Below are 7,837 nucleotides of genomic sequence, written 5' to 3' on the forward strand. Positions count from 1 at the left end.
AGGTGGGACCTTAAGAGGTGATTAAGCCATGAGGGGTGGGATTAACGCTATTAGAGAAGGGTGAGGATCCGGTTTGGTCTCTTTCCCTTTCCAAATCGTGACGTGAGGACAGTGCGTGCGTGTGTGTGTGTGCACGTGTGCAAGCAAATCCTGAGTTCTCTACCTGATTCCCACCTCTCCCTACGCTCCACACCAGCCCTCCCCGCTCCCTCCACAAGCAGCACAGACAGCACGCAACAAGAAGGCCCTCGCCAAACGCAGGGTCTTGATCTTGGCTTTCCCAACCTCCAGAACTGTGGGAAAATTAATTTCCACTCTTTATGTTACCCACTCTCAGGTATTCTATTACAAATATACAGACTAATGAAGTAACGTACATTCTTAACTCCCAAGACCCCTCTCCCTCCACCATACTTGCCAAGCAAAACTGTAACTGTAGCAGAAAAACCAGTATCAAACCAAATGAAAGACTCTGAGGTGTTAGAAGACAACTTTTACTAGGCTAGCAGGCTGAGGGGAACCAGTTCAAGTCATCAGCTCAGAGTCAGGACTGAGTCAGTTTAAATATAGTTTGCAAGGGTAAAGTACAAAGCTGACAGCTGTACTATTACATGATTGGTTATATGGAGCCCAAGAGTTATGTCATATATTGGCAGGTAGAGTTGTTTTAAACAGGTTTACTTAAAAGGAATTGTTTACCATTCTGGGAGGGAGGAGGTCTGAGAAGAGTAGGTAGAGTTAAAGGTGTCCTTGACTGGGCCAGTGTGTTCTGGGCACAAAGTATAGAGTCCTTGAAGCAAGCTGAAACAAAGTTACATAGGTATGTATTTTACACTGGAAAACGAAGACACTGCAGCCAGATGTGCTCAAGCTGACCTGGCTGCCTATGTGGAAGCAGCAGCTGGATGCAGACAGTCAAAGCTCACTGAGCCCAGCATCTGTGTGACAGGCAGCACAAGCATAGTCACAGGATGAACTGATTTCTCACTTTTACTATAAAATGTCTGTAAGTTTGCTATTCTATGACTTTGCCCTTATACAACAAGGATATATTCAACTATCTAATATCCCTGCATATGCCTCTTAATAATAGCTACATACTAGACTCACTTCAAATTGGAATTTCAAGTGGACAACTATCAACGCCAGACAATCCTACTAAAATTATTTTCACATACACACACACACACACACACACACACACACACACACACACACACACAGATTATATATACGACAGACAGGCAGGCAGACAGACAGACTAAGACCAAGACTGAGTTGAGAAACAGAAACAGTCCAGGACAGAGTGAAACAAACTTTGTTTGCCATTCTCCAAGATGACTTTCCACACGTTTCTTATTAAATCTCTAGTTATACTTCTGTCCTCCTTCTGGGCTGATAACCACATTCTATAGGTTCAAAAAGAAAATGGATACAATCAGATCAGAATCAACCAACCCACCTGCATATGTGCTCACACTGTCTTCCTGCAATCAATCAGTTGTCCCCGATCTTAGACCTATACCTCTGATCCTATCTTTCCCCATCTTCTTGAAGTCTTTATGCCCAGAGTTGTCTTTATCAACTTCTGTAACATCAACCTGTCTTTTTCCACTCGTCACTCCCACTGATACAAAACCCAACTTAGCATAATGCACCCTAAAAAATCCCTCATAAACCAAAGGCTCCCTTCCAGCTAATACTCCACTCCCCTCCTCTCCTTTTTAGCAAAAGGCCTTAACAGGAGACTCTCTTGCTATCTCTTCTACTTAGTTTTCTTTCCTTAACTAGCTTTACCAGTCTATTCGTACCTGATTCTATTAAGCTCACCAAAGCCAATGCTTAATTTTCAGTCTTTTTCTTTACACCATTCAGCATCCTCTGACAGTTTACATCTCCTGCTTTCCTGAAATACTTTCTTCTATGGTCTTTCATGTCAATGTAGCCATGAACTATGTTTCTTAGCTAAATGCAAGGACTGGGGGGCGGGGAGGCTTCTTCTCTAGCAGACGGCTAATACTGGGATTACCCAAGGCTCTAACCTCAGCCTCAGCCTTGCTTTCTTGTCTCTATACGTTCCTCCAAGTGATCTCAATTTAAGTACCATTTATACCCCAATGACCTTCAAGTCTGTATCTCTAACCTAACTTGTACAGCTCCAGGTGCATCTATCAACATGCTTCCATATTTATGTCTCTGTCAACTATAATCCAAGCTTCTTAAGGGTAACACACATCTTCCTTATTTAATACTATTTATCCAGCACCTACATCAAAGCCCGGCATCTAGGAGACAATGAATAAATACTAATTACTGAGTGACATAAATGGTCTTTATGAAATACAAAGGGCAAAAAAGTATATGGGGAGAGGAGAATGTCAAATCACTAAATCCACAGAGATGTTAATTAACAGTAAGAGGTCAATTTTTCCTCAGAAGTAAATATTTTAGTGTAATGGTACCTTTGTGATCAAAAGCATGAAAAAACCCTGGAAATTTCAAGTACAACCTTCCTAGCATATAGTATTCCTAGTATACCTCTTCCTTGAATTTTTCAAAGTGCATATCCTTCGACTAGCTGGAATTTAGGATAAAATAATCATGTGTGCAAGGACAAAAGACATCCCTATAAGCACATGGCACTGCTGTTTGTAACTGAAACAAATTTTATAATCAATCATTAGGGAATGATTAAGTAACTGATTAATGGAACTAAATACTATTGTAGCCAACTAAATCTGATCATGTAGAAATATTAACATGAAAAATATTCGTGATACACTTTCAATGAAAATAAGCAGATGTATGCAAGAAGCCTATTACACCTATAAAAAAACACTGTTATACATAGACACATGGACCTGCTACAAGCTTGAGGATGTAGTAAGAAATGGAACACAAAAGCACAAGAAGGTATCATAGCAACTAACTGCCTTTTCCAACAGTAGTTACATCACTTGCTCAATACTAATGATGTCTCTTATCCCCAGCCTGATGGTAGAAATGGTGATAAACCAGGTAATCATGGCTGACAGATTTTCATGGCACTGGCCACCCAATATGGGTCACTTGCATGAGCCTCTGGGGAAGCACTAGGGAGCTACCCCATTCACTGCATCTGTATCTTACCTATCCTTTGCAATGGTTGTGTATAGATATAGCAGTATACAGACGAACAAACTAAGATGTAGCTGAATCTGTTGTTAGGAGGTGAGGACTAGGGGAGTCGCTGGGGATACAGTCTATACGTGAAGGGCACAGTTCTGTTCCCAGCTCCTCTCTTTTGCCTCTGCTTCCTAACTACCTGAGGTAAGCAACTTCCTTCCACTATGTGCCTCCACTGCGCCATTTCTGCCTTGGAGCCAGCCAGCCATGAACTGAATCCCCTAAACCATGAGCGAAATTAAACCTCTCCTCCCTTAAGTTGTGATATCAGGTATTTTGTTCCAGGAATGGAAAAACTGACTAAAACACATGTGTACAAGTCACAAAAAATCTGGAGAAAATCGTGGAAGAGTAGACAGTGGTTTTATACATGACTTTAGCTTCCCCTTTTTGTTTAATTGTATTTTTTTACTTTCAACTAACCTTCCACTTAAAATAGTTTTGTCAATATCTCAAGTTTTATTTAGCTCAAATTGGCTATTAGTTTTTTTAAGGAAAAGGTAATAAAATCAAGGCACAAATTCAAGAATCTATCACATTACACTTGAATATTTCAGATTTGATTTCAGCTCAAAAAGACTAGCCATCAAAATTTTGACTTAAGATGAGCATAACGGGGCTGGGGATTTAGCTCACTGGCAAAGCGCCTGCCTGGCAAGCGCAAGGTCGTGAGTTCGGTTCCCGGTACCGGAGAAAAACCAAAAAAAAAAAAAAAAAAAAAGATGAGCATAACACCACCCATGAAGTAGACCTCTCCCTGTGCTAAATCAAAGCAGATTCTACTCATCTTCTAGAGTGAATTATCAATTCACAGAAGGATGTATTAAGAGATACAAGGAGGCAATCAGCAAAATCCAGACTACACTAAGGGGAATGTATACGACAAATGATCAAGTTTCTTCAAGAGAAAACTTAAAAGAAAAAAGATGAAAAGAGATGAAGGAGAAACTTACAGACAAAAAAGAAATTTGAGAGGAATCAATTATTTTCAATGTGTGGGCCTTATTAGTTAAAAAGAAATTACTACTGTGTAGGATTGGAGATACAGCTCAGTAGTAAAGTACTGGCCTACCACACATGAAGCCCTGGGTTTGATCCCAGCAGCCTTCCCCAAAGGCTGTTGTTCTGTGGTTATATATTTTAAGGGATACTTTAAAATCATGTAATTCACTCATTCCAAATGTACTACCCAGAGAAATTTACCAAGTTTGACAGTTACCACTATAACTCAATTTCTGATTATTTCCATTGCCTCTATGATTCCACATGCCCATTAACTATTAATCTACCCCTCTGCCTCCAACTCACCAGCCCACACTAATCCACTTTCCAACTCTATAGATTTGCCTTTTTCTGAATATTTCACATAAAAAAACCCACAATACGTATGTAGTCTCTTGTCCAGCTCCTTTCATTTAAATTATAAAATAGTATTATACAGTATGTGTGTATATAACATCTTTTGTCTATGATTTCCAGTTTGGGATATTATGAGTAATGCTGCTATGAGCACTTTGGTGTGAAGTAGCATGAGGAGATACATGAGAATGGAACTGCTGAGTCATTATGGAATTTTTTTTTTTTTTGGTACCGGGAATCAAACTCAGGACCTTGTGCTTGCCAGGCAGGCACTGTGCCACTGAACTATATCCCCGGCCCCATTATGAAAAATTTAAGTTTAGCATTTTAGGAAAGTGTCAAAGTGTTTTCCAAAGTGGTAGCACCATTTTACACACCCCTTCAGCAGTGTATGAGTGTTCTTGTTTGTGGTTATGTTTTAAATTCTTATAATAAGAATATTATTATTATAATATTATTATTTCTTATTATTCTTATAATAAGAAATATTAAGGGCTAAAATGATATTTGGGATCTAATTAAAAATAACCCGAGTGGGGGAGGGTAACTCGTACAGGGTCACAGCTTGACAGTTGTAGCAGTGTTAGCAGTACTACCAGCCACTTCCTATGTAAGTACTTAGTACATGTTAGCCCATTTAATCCCTGCAACCTAAAGAGGAAGCTATTATGAGTGTCATCATTTCAGAGATAAAAAACAAGAGATCCACAAAGCTTAAGTAAAGTGGCCAAGTCAAAACTATAATCAAAATAGGCCCACAAGAGTCTGCTCTAACAACTGGGCCAAACTCACTAAAAAGTAAATTCTTCTCCCAGGATTCAAACAAATAAGGACAAAGAAATTAAATACAAAAATTCACACGGCTTCTATAAAATGTTAAGTAGAAAATCCAACGTTAACTAAATGTAAATATATACATATATATAGTAAAAACCTGTTATCTCTGGGTGGTACAATATGAATGATTTTTATTCCTTTTATTTACCTGTATAGTCCACTTTTGATACACTGGTCAATATACTGATATTGAACACTTGGCAGTATTAAAGCATAACAATTCAAACATTATACAAATCAAAAAATATACGCAATGAGTTCTATGTGACAGGCCTGATCTCAGTGCCGGAGGCATACATTTGATTAAAACCTAGAAACAGAAAGGCAAGGCCAGAGTGACAAGTTAGCTGTTTCAAGTGCTGTAGCAGAGCTATTCCTTCAGTGGAGTCAGTTTAATCATCCTGGGGGCTGGGAGGCCGCCTGAAGGACGAGACATTCCCTCCCCAATCTGAGGGAACGAGGTATGTACAAATGACTTCTGACTAGAAGCATTTCATCAAATAACACAGGCACTTCTTGACTAAAAATGAAGGCCACGCTTCAAATGCCAAATCTTTAGTTTCTCCTACCTCAGATTTCGTCAACTTCAAATACCCTTCTTAAATTTCTAAAACTTGGAAAGTAGATTTGGGGAAAACAAAGAAAACCTGTCCTGTGATATTAGAATATAATTAGACTGTACAAAATCCTTAAATATGTATACTGGTTTTTACTCATTATATTTTAGTGTGGTTTGATCATAATCAATCAACACATCCTTAAAATTTCATCTTAATGATACTTCTGAAAACTTACTATGATCTAAATCAAGGGCAGGCAAACTATAGTAATAGGTGGCTTGGTTTTCTAAGAATGCTTTTTAAGCGAAGACTGCTGTTTTACAGTTTGGGAAGGAGGAAGGGGAGTGGGAGGCAAAGAACTGTATACATATATATGGCCGGCACACTAAAAGTGTCCGGCCCTTTCACAAAACGTTTGCTCACCCCTGAAAAATCTCTGAATGATTTCTGTTCACACTGGAGCTAAGATTAAAGGCCCTCTAACTGCTGTGGAACTCAGACTAGACATCAGCACGATTACTTGCTTACAGTAGGCGCGAGAAAGGGAGGTCTCTGAGAGAATAAGCCGGAGTGAGCAGTTTGCTCAGAAAGATGTGGCTTTTGGGGGAGGTAAGGGAATCCGAAAGGAGCACAGTTAACACAGAGAGTGTATGGAGCAGGCCTAGGGCCTTTATAATAAGCTGCTCAGGTCATAAAGTGACTATTGATGTTACTGACACACAGGTGTGAGAACTAGGTCTCTCGGCACCCTGAATCTGTATGCCCAAGTTCAGAGAGCAAAAAGGTGGGAGACCAAGAACTAGTCAGCGGAGGTGACCCTATGGCACGAGTAACACAACAGGTGGTTATCATGGACAGCGCTAAAACGTTTACCATCACTGCAGAGACCGAACTCCCAAATCTCAGTTCAGCTCTTCCTAATGGGTGACGTGCCCACTCCCCACAGGACAACGTTAATGTGGAGATATATGACTATCAGCTGTCACAGGTTAGCTCCGTTGCCTTCAGAAGGAACCAAGTTCTTCAGGAGCTCCCCTCCTTCTCCACTGATCAGCTATTTTCCTGAAAGAACTGAACACAGGGCCATGCTGATCTGAAGGGGACAGAGGAAAGAGCAGCAACTAGCGCTATTTCCTAGAAGTGGAAGATAAGCGAAAGTGACAAACGTCATTAAAATACGCCCTAAGACATCCAATAACTTTCTAGCAATCAGACACATCAAATTTTAAGTAATTTACCTGGTTCCAATTTTATTACTTTAATTGCTGCTAATTCACCAGTGTTAACATTCCGTGCCTAAAAAAAAAAGGAAAACAATTATTGTGATAAAAGCTTTCATAAGAAACTATAAAATGGCATGCTAGCTTACTGCTTATTTTGAAATACACAGGCATTTTAAAGCAAAAAACCAGGCAAAGTGATTTATATTTACAAAACAAACAGTATTATATCCTTCACAATAAATTTCAGCATTTATTTATGTATCAATTTAGTACTGGCACTAGTTAATCCACAGGCCTGTGTGTTTGCACCAGGCACTGCTGTGGTATTTGTATCCATTCATTTTGATCCTCACAACACTCCATGAGATAGGAAGTGATATTACCATGCTGCAAACGAAGAAACAAGCGCAGAGAAGCTAGAAATCCTGTCTGTGTCATATACCTGGTGAGGGACAGTGCTGGGACTCACTCCCAGGCAGTGTAGCTGCAGACTCCAGGTGTGTAAGCAGTACCCTACATAACCATTCATTCAAAAGCAGGTAAAACTTTTGAGTTGATTAAGTGGTCTTAATTTTTTTATTTAAAAAACTTATAATATGAAATGCAATTATATTCTTATGAAAAAACCCCCTTGCATCCTTTTAATTCTGACAATGCAGTCAAATAAATATATTTAGGACAAAAATATGCAGT

At 39.4% G+C, this 7,837-nt stretch overlaps 1 protein-coding gene across 4 annotated transcripts in view; it reads right to left on the reverse strand.

The window, feature by feature from the left end:
• Map4k3 (mitogen-activated protein kinase kinase kinase kinase 3) overlaps nt 1–7,242 on the reverse strand; it is a 113,378-nt gene extending 106,136 nt beyond the window's left edge. For all 4 annotated transcript variants that reach the window (XR_001235318.1, XR_001235319.1, XM_005390901.2 and 1 more), the window contains exon 1: nt 7,160–7,242. The gene's annotated coding sequence lies outside the window, so the exon portion shown is untranslated. The remainder of the gene's footprint in view (nt 1–7,159) is intronic.
• Between the last annotated feature and the right edge of the window lie 595 nt (nt 7,243–7,837).

This window comes from Chinchilla lanigera, unplaced genomic scaffold, assembly GCF_000276665.1.
Source record: "Chinchilla lanigera isolate Chin_1 unplaced genomic scaffold, ChiLan1.0 scaffold00040, whole genome shotgun sequence".
NCBI lineage: Eukaryota > Metazoa > Chordata > Mammalia > Rodentia > Chinchillidae > Chinchilla > Chinchilla lanigera.